Source organism: Larimichthys crocea, chromosome VI (genome assembly GCF_000972845.2).
Source record: "Larimichthys crocea isolate SSNF chromosome VI, L_crocea_2.0, whole genome shotgun sequence".
NCBI classification, from domain to species: Eukaryota; Metazoa; Chordata; class Actinopteri; family Sciaenidae; genus Larimichthys; species Larimichthys crocea.
The window spans coordinates 4976462-4995805 of NC_040016.1; the positions used below are offsets into that span (position 1 = coordinate 4976462).

The 19344-nt window shown below is 41.0% G+C and overlaps 1 protein-coding gene across 2 annotated transcripts in view; it reads right to left on the reverse strand.

The window, feature by feature from the left end:
* The window catches only part of cdh4 (cadherin 4, type 1, R-cadherin (retinal)), a 179808-nt gene that overhangs the window by 158764 nt on the left and 1700 nt on the right, over positions 1-19344 (reverse strand). The window lies entirely within an intron of this gene.

A 19344-nucleotide genomic window follows, 5' to 3' on the forward strand; every position in this document is an offset into this window, starting at 1 on the left:
GTGAATAAAAGGGCTTTTACTGTGAGTGCTCACATCTAAAGCAGAGAAACGTGCTGGAAATTGCTTCATCTTAATCAAACAGTAGGCAAGACAGAAATTCAATTTATTTAACTTTGACCATTTAACTTGACGTCAGCTATCACTGGGAAAAGTAAGGCTGGTGTGTTTGTATGCGTGTGTGTGTGTGTGTGTGTGTGTGTGTGTGTGTGTGTGTGTGTGTGTGTGTGTGTGAGAGAGAGAGGTTTGACGCATATCTTGTGTGTGAACTGTTTGTTTTGTAAGTCCTTAGTCTCCCGAAGCCCATCTGAGATCAATCACTAGGCCGAGCATGATGGAGAGGCCTGTCAGAGCTCACTGTTGTAGCCTTGATTCAGTAAAACAAATAAAATAGGCAGAGGCATTACAGAAAGGTTCAGCGCACGCTAGACAGAAGACCACACCAACGAGCATTCAGAGAGAGGGGTGAATAATGAGTTGGGGGACAAATGTCAAATAGTAAATGCAGGGGGAAAAATGGTTGATGTAGAAGAGATATAGCATGGTTAATGTATACAGAAAAACAAACTGGAACAGAAGCTGACATGCAGAAAGCAGCAGGCCACCATGCTGTTGTCTGCTTATGTTAGCTCAGGTCAGCTCTTCACCTCGTACCTACTCGACAGTGTGTCATCAGTGCAGACCTCCTCTGTTTAGACCCCGCTGTGGATGGTGCAGTGCGTGGCCATGTGATGAAAGGAAGAAGCCCCTGTGAGATATTTAATGCAACTTCCCTCACACATCCTTTCCATTCTATTACGGCAGAGCGTATCAGCATAGCACCGGCCTGAATAATACCTTTTCTCTGATGATTATGTTGGCCATGTAACCTGAGCACTGCAGCACTCAGCACAACTCAGTTGGATTTGATTCAGCAGCATTTACAAGACTACATATGACAATGCAGCATAGCTCTTCCCCTCTCCGACATAACATAACCCGAGGAAGCCATTATACACCCGTCAGCACTTAACCTTCCCCCAGCACTTCAAAGAGACATTCAGGAGCAAGCGCTTGGAGGTGAGACCCCCTGGGAAGCCCCCTGCTAGACCCCAGACCACTGTGCTCAGCACCGTCAAACATAGCACCAAGCTCATGCGTCAAACTCCTTCCTGCAGCTCCACTCTACTTTATACTGTACATGTGGAGAAGATGGCATGCACCCTACTGGCCAGAGAGAGGTAGAGGTCAGAGGTCTGCTTTGCACCAGCTGAGTGAAACTTCAGCAATCAGATAAAACATACTCCTTTTCTTCAACGCAGCTCAGAGAAGGAGGGATCAAAGTTCAAGAAGCTTTGGTCAAACAGCTACAGCAGTGTATTGCTGCTATATTGACGATATGCTTTAAGGTGTTTTCTTATTGTTGCAGCATTTATTTTACTGAAATGAAACAAGAAACATACAAACGCATCTTGTTTCATAGCATCACAAAAATCTATCAGTCAAAAATTGATGAAAGAACACTGTAACCAGCAGGTGTCATAGAAACTGAAAATTACTAAGTTTTTGTACTCTTTTTGAGCATTTGTCAGGAGTAACAGTGAAAAAAAATAATAAAATAAATAAATAAATTTCCAACTTTTTATGAACGAATCCCTCTAATGATGGCTGATTACTTTCTCTCCTAAAACATTAATTATATATTTAATTATATCATTATATTTAAATTAATTGTTTTGTTGTATTGTCCAAAAAATGTCAGAAAATGCTGATCAAAGTTTTCCCCAAGGTGACGTCCTCAACTGTCTCAGGGATATACAGATATAAGGTGAAATCAGAAAATCTGTAAACTTTTTAACAATTAATTGATGATCAAAAAAGCAGGCAATTAATTGTATTGTTAACAGCTTTGATCGAATAATCAACTAATCATGGCAGCGCTAATTGGTAAACAATATGAAATCTTTGATTTCCTGTTATTATAATAAAACATATTAGACTGGACCATGTCAGTGTCTCTTTTAATGATACTAATTTGTGTTTTTTTTTTTTTTAATGAGATCCTTGTTCAAATGAGAAGTCGGTGTGTAATTTTAATGAGGAGAGGATTCTCTATATTCAAATAAATATTTTGGTTTGTCTCAATAACACATATCGTTATAACTTGAAAGTATTTTGTTATGATGACAAAAGGACTTTGTTATAACAGACAACTTGTGCTAACATCTCATTATAATGGGAAAAGGAGCAGGTCTTTTCATGGTGGCTGCCGTACAGCTGCAGCTCTACAAGTTTTTTCTTTTGTGTGGGAGGGCATCTTTGACCGTTTGCTCCCTCTGAAACGTGGTTTCTGGGTTCACATCCAAAAGAAAGCAATTTGCACTCAACGTTTGTCTTTTTCCTCTCAGCACTTTGCATGTCTGTTTATAGCAAAACCCACTACTGATCTTGATTTAAAATATGACTTTAGGATGAAGGTTTTGACAAGTGAAAGACCATTTGAAAATCCTTTGCTATGAGCACATTTAGCCAGCCGATATTTGCATCTCCATTAAATTCATGTGATACAGCGCAGCACCTGAATAAATACATATTCAAATCAAATGTAGCTAACTACAAACATTCACAGAGCCACAGGAACATTTTTTTTAAGTGTTTAAAATCTATGTGTGCACTATGAACAGTATGTAAGCACATAAGCAGATCCATTGAACTCTTACAGTAAAACTGACAAGAGTTCCTCAATAACCATAAATCTGCTGTCGGTGCCTGACTGGCAGTATTTTTTTATTGAGAAAGCCTCTATAACACAATACAATTCATATGCATTTATTATCCCAGAGGGGCCCATTCATTAACGGATTCAGTCCTGATACAAAGCACTCATAACACTGTTATCAGACACATGCTGCACCCCTGGCAGTAATATTAGGAGGACCCTGCTAATCTAACTGCCCTCCTGCTGGATCACTGCAGTGTTAGTCTTGCGAATGTCTCCCACCACACACCAACACCTCATCACGCTGGATGAATGGCAGCGTAAAAAAGCTGTGCAAGTCGGTTGAGACAGGCAGGAATAGAGGTGTCAGCTCATTTGCCTTGATTTACATTTCATCGGTGTACTATCTGCATCAGTCACACGCTCTGCACCCCGGTTATACGTGGGCCGTTAGCTATTTATTAAGGTGCCATGTTCAATGTGTGCTGTGGCGTTAATGATCCAAGGCAGGGTTTTATAAATACATAATGATGTTTGCCATGAGATTGGTAAGATTTTCTCATTTCAACTTCATAATAAAACCAAGGTTGTTGGTTCATGAGGTTTAGATATTTAATCATGCTGTTAAGATGGAACAATATCTGCTAATGGAAACTGCTACAGTCTGACACACTGACGGTGGAAGCATGTCGTCGCTCTGCTATGAAGAGCTCCATGTGAATGGATGGAGGTTTGGCTCATCTGCAGTGCGTCGGAGTCTTACGGGCTGGCAAGGCTCCAGTCCTCTGCTTGCTTATTCATCTCTTTCTGCCACAGCCAACATCGTCTGACGCACAAACACACACACACACACACACACAGATTTGGCACACCCTCAGCCACAAGAACAATACCACTTGATTCACCAATGTCATTAATCTAAAACCAACCAAAATTCAGAGAAACCATGTGATAGCCACAAAACAAATTATGCTAACTGACATTTCAAAATCTGTCTCTGCAATAAGATAAGCTCAGTGCAATGAACAATCAAAGTCCATTAGAATTACAGCACTCAATTCAAAGTCCACTGGGCTGATTTCCAAAGGTGCATAGAGAATAGACTAAACTTGACATCCTAAAGAAAATATTCATCCATGAGTGTAAATTATGCATACCATCCTAAAGAAAATATTCATCCATGAGTGTAAATTATGCATACAAATGTGCCACAGGTTCGAAAAAATGCTATGTAGATTTGCCAGTTAGGTGGTTCAGGGTGCGGAGGAAGTAAATAAATAATCCTGTTTAATAATTCATTGAAATTCATGTTGCTTTGCCTACAGCCTTGAGAGTATTTAGAATGCAGCCTGCAAGGGCCCTGCTTCTGACTTGTGGTGGTGTGTGGTAAGATTATTGAAACTGGGGGGGGGGGTCAAGCATTCATGTGCGCACACATATCCACACGCACGCAAACAGAATCATATATACTGTATGTATACAATGTTCATAGTGAAAAAAAGGACAGACGCTGTCAACATCTTATCCCCTGTTTGCTCCATTTCTCCCTGGAACGTCAGATACAATCTCCAGAGTGTGAAGAGAAGTTCACACAGAGCTTCAGGCTGGTGAATACACTGAAGCAGAGAAAGATGGCAATGCAGGCACAGAGAGGACTGCAAATTGGATCTAAAAGTAATCCAAGGAGAAGAAAGGGAGAAAGTAAAAACAGAGAGGAGAGGAGAGGAGAGGAGAGGAGAGGAGAGGAGAAGGAGAGGAGAGGAGAGGAGAGGAGAGGAGAGGAGAGCCTCAAGGCTAGTGATCCATGTGTGACCCATTCTGATGATGTCTTTGCTTGATAGAATTACACCAGCAAATAAAATGATCTTGTCTCCCTGTCAGTCAGTCTGTGTGTGTGTGTGTGTGTGTGTGTGTGTGTGTGTGTGTGTGTGTGTGTGTGTGTGTGTGTGCGTGTGTGTGTGTGGGCAGATTCAGTGCCGACCACCGTTTCTGGTTCACTAACATCTTTGTAATCTCTAAAGCAAGAATTTGTCTGCATATCTTTAATGATCCTTTGGTTCTTTTTGGATGCAGTATACATGTATACAGTTGAATTGCTGTGACAAGTGGATGTGGCTTCTGCATATTAAATATGCGAATGACTGGAGGGGGGTTGATGATTAAGAGAATATTGGGGGGAAAAAAGCACCATCATGTACTAGCAGGGTATAGCATACATTTTGGCACTGCTACCAGTCTCTGTTAATGCCAATTAACGAGACAAAGTTAGTGATTCTTTTGCATTTTCCCTTCTGTTGGCAGCCAAGAAATGCCAAGCTTTGATTAAATTAAAATGAAAAACTCTATTCACGCTGTGAATTAGGGTTGAACTGCAAGTATAGAGATAGTCACTGGGATTTCACAGAGTAAAATAACTGCAGGAGTGTTTGGCACGTGTGGCTGTGTGCTCACATATGCTAAATGTTCTGAAACCAAGCTGCACCGAAACTGAAGCAGGGTTTTAAAATCTGTTATTTTCAGTTATGCAGCAGTAAAAATGTTGTCAAAATAACAGGGTGCGCAACCTGTTAACTAAACATGACATATGCTGGTGGTTCAACAAGTGGCTTCATCAGATATGCAAAGCTCAATCCCAAAACCAGAGAGGCATTCAACAGGGGTGTAGAGAGCAGAAGACAGTTGTCACCACATTAACAAGATGTCCTAAAGCAATGCTCACATCACCGCGTACCTTTTAATGAACTCAAATTAGCACATTAAAAGGAAAGCCATATGCCAGCAGCAATTATCTTATTTTCAATAATATTATTATCATACAATCTAATTTAATCTGAAGAGTGAAAGAATACAGTATCCAATTTAAGCTATGACAGTGCTATTACTAACAGGCCTGCTATCAGCGGCAGGTATAGAAAAGTGAAATATCCTTACTGTCCCTTACTGAATCAATCCACACTTTGTCCCTTATTTTCATGCACACTTGACTCTAATGCATACAATCTGCCGCTTTGAAAGACGTGAGAAATAATAAAACCAAAAGACATGAGACATAGCAGAGAAGTATTAAATCAGAATTTGTGGATGATAATGACACCACCAATGACAAGCAGGATGTCTGTCAGTCAACATCATCGTTGCCACGGTTACAGGGACTTAGAAGCACTTTTTTTTAATGCTGACAAATACCTCCAGCTCAAGCCTCCTTAATACATCCATGAAGTCCGCCCGTAAAAATAAAGAAGCTGTCCAAACACTGATCTGAATGGTAGACAGACCATGAGTAGATCAGTTCTGTCAGTGGGAATGAAAATAGATTATTTTCTGTCCCTGGATTGTCCGACCTGAAGTATTCAGAATTGGACTAAGTCTGAGCTGTGTAAGGCCAGAGGATGCAGAGTTACTTAAGTTACCTAACATTTTGCCAAATTCTATGATCTAATGTTGTAATGCTAAATATAATGGCTGCATCTATGCTTTACTCTTACCGACTCTTTATGTCCTTTACATTCACACTGACAGTTAGCAATGTGCGATATGTCATTGCTTACGATATACCAATATCGGTATCAATCAATGATATATGACAAACATGGCGGAAGGTGGAGCGGATACTCCAGGCAGCGAGGAGCTCTTTCCTCACACTCCAGCCACCACTCGAAACTCAGATCCTTCAAACCTCCACAGACAGCCTGAAATGTCCGTGAAGCAGAGACTATCCAGGTGGATTCATGGACTAAACTCTGATAATCTACCTGTGTGTGTGTTCTCACTTTGTTTATTTCATGTACCAGCTTCTAAATCTGAGTCCAACTTGCAATTTCTGCCGCAAAATAGTGACAGGAAGAAGTTTAATTTGATTTGTGTCTGGTGATTAGAGAGCGAGCGAGCGAGCAAGCAAGAGAGAGAGAGAGAGAGCAAGAGAGACAGAGCACTTTGGTAGAGAGACATAGAGTAACAAGAACAGTGATGGTGATAGATTTATAGTCAAAAAGATTAGGCTGAATGTTTATTCATCGTCATTTTTATCGCTACCGTGATAAATGCCAAAAATGATCTGGATACATTTTTTTGCCCATCCCCACTGACAGTACAGTAGCAGAGAACTGGGATTGATGCACAAAAAGCACAAATTTGTGCAGAAAAATTCACTAGAATGTAGGAAGTGTCTGACACTCAAAATCTCATGGGAGAGGACCCCCAGACACCCAACTTGTTTTCTGTCCTCCAGGCATGGGGCCGCTGGCAAGGTGGTCCTTATGTTTCCACATTGAAGGTGGTAACCCTAAGCATCCCTGACATCTAAGGTAACGTTAGCAGAGGTAAGCTCTTCTAAGTGATGGACACAGCTCTCTAAAAGAGACAAAATAGTTGACACAAACCATCATAATATAGTTATCACTGACTGTGACTAGCTAACAGGGCCTGCCCATCGATGCTCTGATCATTTCAAAAGAAAAGGGAGCAAATCCAATGATGTGGACGAAGCACAGAGGGAATAATGATGTGCGCCACAGAAAGCAGCCGTGAAAAAACATTCGAGGAAACGTTGGAGCAGGAGATAATCGAGTATCCCACAGCTGTGATTTATCCATTTAGCCCAACTGTGGACAAAAAGATCCATCAGAGATCAAGACTCCATTTTATTCAGTATTGAGCAAGTAAGTGTTGAATGAAATAACCCTCTGTTTTCTACACTGACCTAATGATGCACAAGAAGGTTTTACATGTATTATATAAATCTGTGATATATTTCACCAACACATTGTCTGATCTTTGCACCTTTGCGATGACTAAACATCACTGATAGTACTAGATACACCATTGCAATGGAAATGAACTCTGTACTGAGCAAACAATGTCAAACACATGTTTAATGCATTTGTAACTGTAAGCTACTACAACTAAAGTCAGCTCTTTACTCTTCAGTATTGACTGTTTGTTATACTGCTCGCTACGCTGATCACACATTACACCGCGTTGAGGCCTTCTTCCAACTCCTCCTCACATTTCATCTAATGCTGGAGGGTCTGAAGGTGGAAGAGGGTCTTGTATTGTTGCCAACATCCACCCTAGCTCCACGATAATGAGCTCTAGAGGCCCTGAACCCGACCCAAATATGCAAAGCTTTCAGTTAAAAACAACAGGCAGAACCATCGCTGTGGTCAAAGCATTGCGTGTCGTTTCAAGAGTTTAATAGAATCTTGGAAAAACATAACAAAAATGCAAATCAAGCTGTGAATCACCACAAGAAATCAGGAAATCTACCAAATATCTACAGACGTTGGATGTTTATTCATGACAGGTGAGTTATGCACAGTGGGCCTATCACCCTGCAGCAGAGCTTAGACAACCAGGACGTTTAACTCTCGGCTCTTAGTGATACTGTTCAAAGCTTTCCATGTCCTCTGGTTAGAATACAGACGCGTAGATTAGAAATGACTACTGCATGTTCAGCTAGTAACCTGTGGGCTGCAAATCAAAAGGCTCCATGCTTCAGCACACACATGGGTTCTTGTGAGAAACTTCTATGAGCACATAACAAACAGAGGCACGGCAACAAATGAGCACCGAACTACAGAACTGGATGTGAACGTCTTTCATTTATGTGTGGTATCTCTGACGTGTCATCATTTGGATTAGCCTTGATGTTAGATTGGTTTACACAGCTATAAATTTAACGCTGCGTTAAATAGGTGCCGGGATGTAACAGCCATCATTCACTTTGCCACAGCCTTGTGGTGGCTGTAATCATGATGACACAGTAATAGGGCTGCATCCGTTTTTCTTTTACCCAGGCTAAATTGCTGTTTATGGCAATAAGAAGGCTTCTATTCCCAGAGGCCACAGTTAGTCAGACTGCCTCTTATTGTCTTACTGCTGGGTTGTGGTGCACAGCACAAACACTGTCACTAACACCACCACCACCCCCTTCCCCCTCCCCCCTCCTCTATGCTCCTCTTCCCTGTTGGTTCTCAGAGCTATTATTTTTATCTGAAAACCTATACGTGGCTACAGAGAGAAAGGAGACAAGAGAAAGAGATCAAGAGGGGAAGAGAGGCACACGGAGAGACAGAGTGGAGCGGGAGAGGAAAACTGTGATTCTTCTGAAGCTGTGATCGATGCTATCAGTGTGTGTCTGCAATGCACGTTGCCAGCAAAAAAGGAGGGCTCTATTGATTTGCTCCCGTATTTCAATCAAAAAAGTGGGTTCTTAACCCCAGATTTTCCACCGCACTTCTATGAATTACCAACCTCTCACTAAATAAAGACTAGAACGACACAAAACGTCAAGCTTAAACATATTTGAACACACACACACAAAAAAAACTCAATTTTATTACGCAGAGACAACAAAAGACACGTCTGTGTGTGCAACTGGGACATCTTTGGCATGGTAATGATGGTTCATGTGGATTTCTGACTGCTGCTAGCCGATGGCTATAATCTTCTCATGGGTATTTGCAGCGCGTCTTGATTCACATGGTGTACAAATCTGTCAAAAAGAGAGCACACTTCACTAAAAGCTTGTGAATCCTAAGTGAATCCTGTTTTTTCCTTGGCACAACTCTGTACACGTTCTCTGGCAGAGATCAGAAATATACAAGTCTGCAAGGAGACTGTTATAATATAGAAGAAACCCATCTGGAGGTCAAAGCTAATAGTATAATGGCACATTTAACATTTGAACAGATACCTACAGGGGCCTCTGCTACAATGATTAACCTCTACAGTTGAATGTGCGAGGCAATGTGTGTGTGTGTGTGTGTGTGTGTGTGTGTGTGTGTGCGTGTGTGTGTGTGTGTGTGTGTGCATGGGCGTGGGATACAAGCTGTGTATGTGACATGCTCATGTGTGAGTGCAGCTCTAAATATAAATCAGACAAGTAAGTCGTGCTTTGTTTGGTGTCTTCGTTTTTGAGGAAATGGATTCATAAGGGAGTCAGTGAGAGTATGATGAGCTCCCTCGGGTTTTGAGAGAGAGAAAAATGGATAGACAGACAGCCAGACAGACAACTGAGATAATGTGTCCGCGGAAAGGAAGCGGAGAAAGTAATAAAAACATAAAAAGATTAAATTCTTTACTGACATCAGAGCTGGCAATGAGAGGGAACAGGAAACGGATTAAGTTGTATTACAATTTTATGGCAGAATATCTTCTGTTTATTCTGGTCAGCATAGCATATTTGCAGATTTGTCGGGCTCCCACAGACAAATCTGCATCACAACAGGACGGAACATGGCTTCGTATTGTGACTTACAAATCAGCCATCTGAATCCAAGCCAGAATGAGCTCTCTCAAACAAATAGTCTATAGAAACTATGACTGAGTCTCCTCTGCTATAGCAACAATAGTTTTTGGACAAAGAAAGCCAGTCATTTCTCAAGATGCAACAGGTACCACAAATCTAGCAGAAATACACCTCGAAACCTTGTCTATAACATGATAACAAGATGAAGAGCAGCGGCACTCTCTAAATCCTAACTGGAAAATTTCATGGAAGAAAATAGATTCAAACTCTTGACACCTAAATGGGCAAAGTATAGTATATGAAAAATGTAAAAACAACAAAAAATTAAATGAGACGAGATGAGCTGCATAAGAAATAGTTCCCAGCAGTGGGCATCAACAACTGTGCACGAGCAAATAAGCCTGCACACAGCCTGCTTTTTAGAAGCAAAATAGACAGCAAATTGATACAATCAAATCCAAAAAGCGTCACCACCATCGGAGATGCAATTTCCCCCCCCCAACCCCCTTTTTTTCCATGATGGAGTCAGGATTTGTGTTTCTATTTTCTTTTATGGTGCCATCGTTTCCCAAACTGTTTCTTTTATGTGCCTCAGAGCCTGGTGAAAAATGGCAGAGATGCTGTATATCTTTCAACACCAAGGCTAATCTGCAGCACACACACAGTTTATATGTTGCTGTATACGTCACTGTGGCTGCACTCATTCATTTGCTATTTAAAACTGTGAATAGGAGCAACAGTGAGGAAAAAGAAAAGCCCCAAACAAACTCTGGCAGCTCTTCTCATATACAGTTTTACTAGTAAGAGTCACAATGCACCACAAAGTGAATCCTTAAGATGGATTCTAACATAACGAGTCACGCTGCTGAGCATATCCTAATGCAGTTTAATGCGCTCAACCCAGGCAGCTCAGCTGCGTGACAATGTTTTCTGAACGCCAACATATGGGCATGATCTGAGTTGCAATTAAGTGTAAATAATCTCATCTTTAACAGGAATTGTGAGAAATTGCAAAGTTGTCTATATGTGTATATATGTATGTCTATATTAATGACAAAATGTGCAGTTTAATAAACATCATGTTCTTCAGGCTTAAAAAAATTGGAATTGATTTGATTGTACAGTTAAATGCAGTTAATATTTGTTGTACCTGTGAGCCATTTCATTTCAGCTGCTAGGGTGAAATCAATGTTTCCATTTTAGCAATTAGCTGCTGTTAATTAAAATGGGAATATAGAAAACTCTTTGACTGACAAGTTCACATCTTTACCACTATTAACAGGTCTCTCTCTCTCTCTGTAGTATATATACCCCCCCCCCATCCTTCTCCTTTTGCTTACTAATGAGCCGTGAGATTGACAGCTGGATTACTGGGCTGGTTTGTAATCCTTTAATTTCTCCATTTAAGATAATCACCCTCTGGATGGAGCGCTGCTTCAAACACATGCACAGACAAATACACACAATGCACAAAATATACTGTGTTTATACATAAATAAATAATTGTGTGTTCATGCAAATATAAAAATGAACTAGAGAACTGAGTAAAAACGAGAGAACGCAGACGCCCTGATCAAATATAGATTCCAGGCTGAATAAATCCAAAGGACAAGCACAAGCCGCTCTCTGGCGAGGGACCTTTTTGATAGAACAAAGGCATCTTGACAGTGTAGTCTTTTAATTAAAGTGATAGAATAGCAAAAAGCCCTGTGGCTTCAGAAATGGTTGTACAGTACAATACAGAGTGGCCCTCTGGAGATGCATTTAGCAGCAGCTTAGAAGGATCTATGTGTTGAGTCAAACCCAACGTAAATCATTTTGATTGGCCATGTTTTTTCATCTCCTCCAGTGCTGCAGACTGGGGATATGAGTGTTGGCCAACATGTGAGGTCAAGTAGCAACACAAGGTCAAACTGCTTGGCCATAATTCATCAATAAAGTGAGGAGCTGTGTGTCACTTTGGGCCCCTGAGTCAGGAACGAGGAAGCAGGTCGAGGGAGAAAAACAAGGAAGCGCAGTTGATCAAGAGGGCAGATTCTCGTAGATTCTCATGGCTCATCACTCAGTAAACGCATAATGTAAAATATGCACTATAACTGTGCTGAACATCATTTGGTTTCAAGTCTGGTTCAAACACACAGCTATCCTGCTAAAATATAAATTTCTGTCTGACAAGCTGGAGCTTGTGGAAGTGTCATGGTGTGCACGAGAAACTGGTTTGAAAGGATGATGCTCAAGAATATCTTTAAATGCAAGATCATCAGTGCGGTGCAGTAATCCATTATTTTTAATTAATCCATTGATGTGATTACAGTACACAGTAGTACAAAGGATGGTTAGAAATAATGTAATAGCATCACAGTTACTAATCCATCATGAGGATCATTTCATCTAAGAATTGATCCATTACTTTGAAATTTGGCTTCTTTGCTGTCTTAACAGGAGTTTGGTGGAGGCTTGATATCACTTTTAGCTTGGCAGGGGATGCAGGTTTGGGGAGGCAGATGGCCTCAACCAGGGGAGAAATGTGACTCCTGGTAACAAGTAATGCAGCTTCAGGAAATTTCCAAAGTTGTCTTATTTTCATGTCGTGGTAAGCCCAAACTGAGGAACCAGAGGTAAGCCCACAACCACAGCTTTACTGTAAAAACAGGAATCGATATAACTATGGCTGGTTGGAGCTGAGGACTTTTGTATCCTCTTCAACTGCCTGAGTTGATAGAGATCCACTCCAGAATGATTATAACATGCCCACAAGTTAAATAGTTCAACTGGAAAAACCAGCTGGTAAAAGTCACAGGTAAGACAGAACACATAAGGTTGTCTATACAGTGCAAGTTGTGCAAGTTCACACTAAACAAACGCTAGCTCCAAATTCAGTTTGCAAAGATTATAATGAAGTAGTTAAGGACATCCATTTCCATTTAAGTTTGGCTTGGGTGGAGGAACATTGTGGGCTGCTGGCTCATGGTCTTACCTTTTGTTAATGATTTCCTGTGATCATTCACTTAATGAGCCATCTTTCCACTGTCTTGTTTTCCTCTCTCTTCAGTAGTGGCATTGACGTAATAGCTGAAACTTAATTTCTGCCTGGCATCATTTTCATGTGTACTCCTTTTTTGTTTGTTTTATTGAGTTATATCTCAACAGTGCAAGGGCGTTGTTATCTCTCGCAGGAGTTAACGACACTCACATCCTTTTATTCCTATTATTTGCAAACGGATGCGTTCAGTTCACCAAAAACATGAGTGCGTTCAAGGAACAACGCTTTTTTTCCAGTATTTTATTACTTGGAAGAAGAAAACTTGGCATGACTCAAAGCCTGTCCCAGCTTTGAAAAACTTCAGACTGATGATAACGGAAATGGAAAATTGGTTTAAACTGAGCTTTTGCACATTATTTTCCAACAGCCAAGGTCTGCACCAAGCTCACACTCTTCAGTTTCCTTCGCAGGGTTGCTGTAGTCAAAGCCATATCTTTTTCTCTATGAACTGTAATGATAATCATCTCTCAAATAATCCACCTAAATAATACTGAAGTGTGCACTGTCATGACAATACAAACAGGCAGGATAACCTGCAAGTGAATAATTTGAGCTGACCTGATTTTTATTCAGATGCATGTAAATCCTGGAAGCATAGAGGAGGTGGGAAAAAAAATCTTTGTAATGAACTGGTAAACTCTGGGTTACACTTACAGCTAAAAGGTGAAACAGAGGTCTCCTAGTGGGAAAATTGTTCATTTCTGCACGGCAACAAAAAAGCCAATACGGTCTTAATCAAGGCTACCGATCGTTAAAGTGCACTGAGATGCAAAGTGCTAATACACATTGATCATGAGGGAGGATGGTCAATTAAAAAAAGGTTTTCGATAACAAATGCAAATAGTATTCACCGAATACAAGGTCATCAATGGTAGACGTGGCGTTTTTGTTTTTAATACTTTCTTCATGTAAAGAAAGTGTAAAGAGAGGCATCCATCAGGAGGGTTAAACTGCATTTTGGAGACAATTTCTAAAAAAAAAAATAAGCACCACTTTAAACTATGTCCATATTTTTTTTTTCTAAATATGCCCTTGTCTTAACTCCAGAAATACTGTACTAAGTCTCTAGTTCCTCTTCCAACACTCTCTTTCTTATCCGTTAATCCTTTGCCAAGGACTCTTTTTTTGGCTAACACCATCAAAAGTGCCTACTTTCTTCCTTCTTCCTTGTAATCACTCCCTGATTTAACCCACAGCCCCAAGCTCTTGCAGATGAAATCTGAGGTTTGATAATATCACGGTAGGCTCCTTTTGAAGGTCAGAATTCAGGGCACAATTAGCTCTCCTCTATTTTGTCAGGAAATGTAGATCCACTGCATAATCTCACCCAACAGAGTGCAAACAGAGACCGGGCACGGTGCTTTAAAAAAAAAAAAGAGTGCATAGAGTCTTGGTACGTTCACTGGCTTCTCACTGTCTAAATGCAAGGAGGTCGAGATGAATCATGCCTGTCTCTCAGTGGGCACCAGATGGGAAAGCAATGAAACTATCTGTGTTGTAATGAAACTCCATGAGAGCACATGCCATGACCCAAAGACCGACATCAGACTAAAGCTAATACCAGTGCACAGTGAGAAGAGCTCAGTGGAGATCAGTGCACTAGAACTAATAAAATTCACATGGAAGCCCTGACAAGACGCAATAATATTTCTGCTGACAGCCGGTTTCCCATCTATCAAAACCCCCTTTTTTACTTACTACCTCCACTGAGGAAATGACTACAAAACAGGATGAAAAGCATTGTGCTGTGGCATGTACTATATCTTGGGTGGGTTGCTTGATGGAATTGGCTCAGCATGTATGTCATGTTGTAGGGAGTTTGAGGGATATAGGAGCGTAGCTTGGTTTGGTAAGAAGGCGGGCGAGATAAAGAGAAATGATGTGGCTCATCTTCTGCACCTGTATTCTATCAGCTCGCCACAGACTGCAGGTCCTGGCTGCAGAGATGAAAGACTCTCTGGAGGACAAGAGAGACGTTCGTGAGTCAGAAGGAAAATGGCATCCTGCTTATCAAATGCCTGGAAACGTAATCCTCCCCCTCCACCCCCACCCGGTTCTGGGATCTGGACATACTTATGAAAGCCCTGTCACTTTGGATAGTAGTTAGGAGTCAGAAGTTCTCCACAGCACAGTGAATGCCGAGCTGGCTGTTTCAAAGCAGATATGGCTCCTTGCCAGATTTCTCTGCTGTAGTCTAATTGGGGTCATGTTACAAGTCAGTTTGGATGTGTAACTTTTAGAGATGGAATTAAACAATAGGAAACCCATGCCGAAAGTGTATAGCTGATGGAGGCGTGATCCTCCTTAAATTAATCTTTTAGATTAAAGTACAGTGCTTGCAATTTTTCCCTCTGCATGGACTACAGCAGTTATAAAATAACTACGATAGAAAGACCCCATTTTAAATTAAAAGCCCTGGAATGGAAGAAGCAAGAAAAAGACTCTCAATTGTAGATTATTTTTTCATAGAGCAAGTTCATCTCCTGCGATTCAAGAGACAACACGGGGACTACAAAGGAAAACAAGTCCATTTTCTATGAAAGGGCGGTGTAAAGTCGACGTGGAAAAGCACAGGCTTTATGAAAAGACACTGTGCGCTCGGTAAAGGGATACGCACATCTTGTGTGAAGCACTCTGCCAGGAAACATTAAGTTTTTCATCTTTATTTTTCATCTCATTTGCCTACAACAAAGTGGCCCTCGACTGCATTTCTAAGAACCGCTGTTGAAAAGCTGGAATTGATTTTTCTCAAAAAAAAAAAACAAGCTTTCTGCAATCCAGTAAATCCATCAAAGTCATTCTCTTTGTCATAAAATCTGGGAAACATAAAGCAAAATATGCAGTCAGACAGGCGTTTAAATCACACAGAGCAGTGTTGTACAGCATCTCACAGTGCTGGCAAGGGGCAAAAGGTGAAACTCATCATTGCTGCCTTTTCAAATATGCATTGACAGTGACTTAAAGAGACACTATCCTGACTGAACTGTATTTCAAATCAATTTCTTTTGTGCCAAGGCCACATCCCCTTGTTCGTGTTCCTAGGTGTCTGTTCCGGCTCTTAGAGCGCGGTGACGGTTTACACAGCGATGTGCAATCACTGGAATATTTCTTTTCATGGCTTATCTTCCCACAGCGGGAATCTGCACGGACCACGACTCAAGGCCCAGCTGTCTGCCTGCCTGTGTGCCACAGCCTTCCTCCTCCAATCCTGACCCAGCTCCCAGACAAACATCTCCATGGGAGCATGGGATGATTTATTCAGCACAACTTAGCGGCAATGCAGAGATTTGTGAGTTAGTTAAACAAAGGTCTTTCATGGTCAACCACAAAGCCGTAACAGCCTTTTTAACCTATAAAGCCAGTGAAGAATAACCAAAGGGGCCACTGAATGATGCATTACAATTCAAAAATGACCTTTCAAGTCTTGACCAGACACTTTGCTTTACCTAGAGGGGACGCTATAGACAAGAAGAAGTGAGGTCAAAGGACCAATGCTTAAGCAAAATGTTGTTTATCATTATCAAGGTTTATGTTTTCAGATAAATTAAAACAGTGGTTCCCAAAATGGGGGTTGGGACCCTTAATAATATAAATCTGCAGGGTCATGAAATGCTTAAAAAGATGGAAAAGAAGAAAAAAATGTTGCTTGTATAAAGATATTGTTGGTTTTGGTTTCTCCTTTTAAGACTTTAATGTAGAAGCAGAAGAAGCACTACTTCATGACGGCCTCCAGTGTTGAATATTTTTGGCTTCAAAACGCTTCAGGTATGGGTGACGTCACTTATGCTCTGTCTATTTCTTATAGTGTCATCGTGTGCTACAGACTCCTGTGTTACAATTGACCTATCTCGCAATGTTAATGAAAGTGAAAAATAATTTGTGAATCAGCCCTGTGGTTTGGATTCACTCCAAACTTTAATGGGTTCTTCTTTGGCCCGTGCTACACCCTTCCACAAAGTTTCATGAAGATCGGGCCAGTATTTTTATTTATTTATTTTTTAATCTTGCTGACAGCACCGAAAACATAACCTTCGTGAAAGAGGTGAAAATGGCGTTCCAGTCAATAAGTTGCAGTTTGAACCTGAAAAAGATCTTATTGATTGCACAAATACAGTAAGCAACAAAAACATCATGGGAGCACACAACAGTGCCTGGATTCTGCAATGATGCTTCGAAGACGCTAACAGATTCAAACATTTAAAACACTAGTGTCTGCCTTGGACGTGATAAACCAGCGTTTGCAACAGGGAAAATACTTCATAAGCTCAGATTGGTGTTAATGAATTTGACATTACAAATATAACATTGCTAAACAACCCACACTCCATCAAAACAATAAAATAGGAGAACAACAGCTGCCTCTTTCACCTCAGCATGAAAAGAGCTGTGGTTCAAATTGTTCACCGACTAGAAACAGAGACCTGGTTCACGCTGCACCTGCTGGGCTACAGCTCTTTAGTCCTTCCCCCATCGCTCACTGTCCATCTCTCCAGGGAGACAACATACACTGCCCATAGCGGTCCAGCAGCCCCCTAGCCAGCTCTGGAGCATCCCAGTCCCTCCCTTGTCTCATCCCCAGCACATTTATTTTCTTAGAAAGTGACAGTTTCAGGTTATACATATCGTGGCGTTAGTATTAAAGGCTTCCTCCCGCTTTGTATCCCGCTGTATAGAAAACAGACCTTCAGAAAGGCTAGCTACTGCACATTCATCACTGCATGAGGACGTACAGTAAGCTGCTGCAGCTCATATCCCTTTGAGTGGCCAGTTGGGAGGACAGCATGGCTCTCAGATTGATTTTCACAAAGAACAAATACAGACAGACAAAATGAAAGCAAGAGACTGGAGGCAAAGGTAATATGGGATCAAAGCTGGAGCTGATGCGGCACATAAGCTTTATTAAACTGATGCAGTTGAGCTTTGCCGTAAATCGCTTTTCAAATTCAGGTGTTAGCAGATAATATGTACGACGTGATGACGCCCCCCAGAGACACATGTGCATATAACACATGTAAAACACAGAGGAGGAACTATTATACGTGATCTGCCACACATCACATCCCATCATCCTCTGTTAGTATTGTTTGGGTCAGTGAGGACGTCTCAGCCCATTTCCAAACAGGCAGAAACCTTGAGCCCCTTCAGGCAAACTAGTTCCCCACTGGGCAGCTGCACTGTCCTTGTCAGCCTACTAAATAACAAAATAACCTCCAGAATAATTCAATTGTTTTGCTCGCAGGCGTAAAATGCTCAAACAGCTGTTACAATGAGAATGCCATTTCCTCCTGGCAAATAGCATTTCACGTTACAATAGACAAATATTTGGCCATAAAAGCAATAATATAAAAGTGTCAGGGGAGAGCTGAGCTTATTGAACATTGTTATTGAGATGTAGCCTGCACGTGTGAATAACAGAGTAGAGTAGGTTACAGGGAAACACAAATAGGGGACGTGTGTAACAACTAAATATTAGGCCTATAATATCAAGTGATTGAATTTTATAGCAGAAATACTCAGTGCAGATATGAAGATCTGCAAAATGCTGAAGCATTCCTAGTGTTGGTCACTTTTTTTCATGTTGCAGTTGTAGCTTAGAGGTTTAAATATAACATTGTCCATATTACAGAAATATTTGGGGACCCTAGAATGTGGATGAGAGGGATTTTTTCTCCCATTATACATGTATTACAGATACTAGCAAATAGAAAAGACGCTGAAGAAACTATGGCATAATTTCAAATGGCAGAATATGAACGTCACAGTAGATTCAGTACACTGCCTGCTCCAAAAAGAAATGGAGCGTATGAAAACAGAATTGAATTCTTCCGGAAAAAAAAAAAAAACAGAAAGAACAGAAAGGGTTGGTAAAATGTACTACAATGAACACTGGAAATGAAATGAAAGTTTTGGGCTTCCCGTTGTTAACATGGAGAGTCCACTTGCTCTTTAGTCACTCACAAAAAGAAGAAACGTATTGTTTTTCACTGCCAATCAGGGTAAGTTAGGTGTTCATTCATCAGTGAAACTCCATATTAAATGACAACTCTTGAACGGAATGCATTACACACCTCCTGTCACATCATGTTGCATCACATCGCAAGAGTTTTTTTTAAACTTGAGCTGCATCACAACTGGATCTGTCTGCTCGGAACACACTGAACACTATGCCTGCGCTCATGTTGCACAGCTACAACCAGAGTGTGTTCTGACCTTCTTCAGGACTGATGGAAAGCCACATGCAATAAAATATACCCCCCCACCCCCACACACACATACACACACCTACTCACTCAATCACATTGTGAGGTTGGGGACAAATCTGGGCAGAGAAGAGAAAATATCATCAGTCTATAAATG